The sequence below is a fragment of the Tachyglossus aculeatus genome, chromosome 21 (genome assembly GCF_015852505.1).
Source record: "Tachyglossus aculeatus isolate mTacAcu1 chromosome 21, mTacAcu1.pri, whole genome shotgun sequence".
In the NCBI taxonomy this organism is placed as follows: domain Eukaryota; kingdom Metazoa; phylum Chordata; class Mammalia; order Monotremata; family Tachyglossidae; genus Tachyglossus; species Tachyglossus aculeatus.
In genome coordinates, this window is record NC_052086.1 from 83155962 (window position 1) to 83157849 (window position 1888).

Below are 1888 nucleotides of genomic sequence, written 5' to 3' on the forward strand. Positions count from 1 at the left end.
GGGCAGAGGGAGGGCATTCCAGGCCCGGGGGATGACGTGGGCCGGGGGTCGATGGCAGGACAGGCGAGAGTGAGGTACGGTGAGGAGATCAGTGACAGAGGAGCGGAGGGTGCGGACTGGGCTGTAGAAGGAGAGAAGGGAGGTGAGGTAAGAGGGGACGAGGTGATGGAGAGCCTTGAAGCCCAGGGTGAGGAGTTTCTGCCTGTTGTGCAGATTGATTGGTAGCCACTGGAGATTTTTGAGGAGGGGAGTGATATGCCCAGAGCATTTCTGGACAAAGATAATCCGGGCAGAAGCATGAAGTATGGATTGAAGTGGAGAGAGACACGAGGATGGGAGATCAGAGAGAAGGCTGATTCAGTAGTCCAGATGGGATAGGATGAGAGCTCGAATGAGCAGGGTAGCGGTTGGGATGGAGAGGAAAGGGCGGATCTTGGCAATGTTGTGGAGCTGAGACCGGCAGGTTTTGGTCACGGCTTGGATGTGAGGGGTGAATGAGAGAGCGGAGTCGAGGATGACAAATATCCATCGGCTAGTACACTCATCACGTTGGCCGACCTGATGGAGAATTCAAACAACAGTACAGAGTTTGTCCTGGGGGGTATGTTCCCAAACCAAGAGGGGAAGGTAACATGTTTCGTATTGTTCTTACTCTATTTAGCCATATTGTTGGGCAACCTTCTTATCCTCATCACCATCAGAGACAGTCATCTTAGTTAGCAGCCTATGTCCAATTTCCACAGTTCCTTGTCGACCATGGACCTCTGTCTCAACTCCACAGTTGCTCCTACGATAATCGCGGGCCTATTGGTGGAAAGAAAAACCATCTCCTACAATTCCTGCATGGTCCAACTCATTGGCGCTCACTTCTTCAGCGGTGCCAAGATATTCATCCTAGTGGCCATGGCTTAGGATTGCTACCTTGCCATCTGCAAGCCTCTCCACTACCTGATGGTTATGAGCCGGCAGGCATGCCACACGTTGGTCTTGGCCTCTTTTGTAGGGGCCTTTTTTGCATTCGATCATGCAGATTTTCATCATGGTACAACTACCTTTCTGTGGCCCCAATCAGATTGACCACTATTTCTGTGACGTTCTTCCTCTGCTGAAGCTCGTCTGTACCGAGACCTATTTTGTTAATGTCTCAATCATTGCCAGTAGTGGTGTTCTGTCCCTACTAACTTTTTTTGCCTTGATCGTTTCCTATCTCATCATTTTATCCGTCCTGAGAAAACACTCCACAGAGTGTTGGCACAAAGCTCTCACTACCTGTGGTTCGCACATCACCACGGTACTCATGTTTTTCAGAAACCTCACCTTAACTTATATTCCCGTGGCCGATTCTGTCAGCGAGGATAAAGTGTATGCCCTATTTTACACCATCATCGCCCCCATGTTCAACCCCTTCATCTACACGGTGAGCTATACTGACATGAAAAGTGCCATGAGAAAGGTATGGTGTAGGAAAGTGTTACCAGAAAGAAAATAAATGCATAAAATTACCTGCCATGTCTTATGTTTTCTGTACACTTTAGCATAGCGTTGTGCATTAGCTCTCCTCCTCCTCCTCCCACGTCGCCGCCCCCTTTCCCTTACTCCCTTCTCCTCCCCACAGCACTTGTATATATTTGTACACATTTATTACTCTGTTTATTTCATTTGCACATAGTAACCATATTCATTTTATTAATGATGTGTATATAGCTATAATTCCATTTATTCTGTTGGTATTGACACCTATCTACGTTATTTGTTTTGTTGTCTGTCTCCCCCTTCTACATTGTGAGCCCGTTGTTGGGTAGGGACCATCTCTATATCTTGACCATTTGTACTTCCCAAGCACTTAGAACAGTGCTCTGCATACGGTAAAATAAACACGATTGAATGA

At 47.4% G+C, this 1888-nt stretch overlaps 1 pseudogene; it reads left to right on the forward strand.

Annotated features, from left to right (window-relative positions):
• Positions 1-561: 561 nt before the first annotated feature.
• On the forward strand, positions 562-1489 carry LOC119942164 (annotated as a pseudogene).
• The last annotated feature ends 399 nt before the right edge of the window (positions 1490-1888 follow it).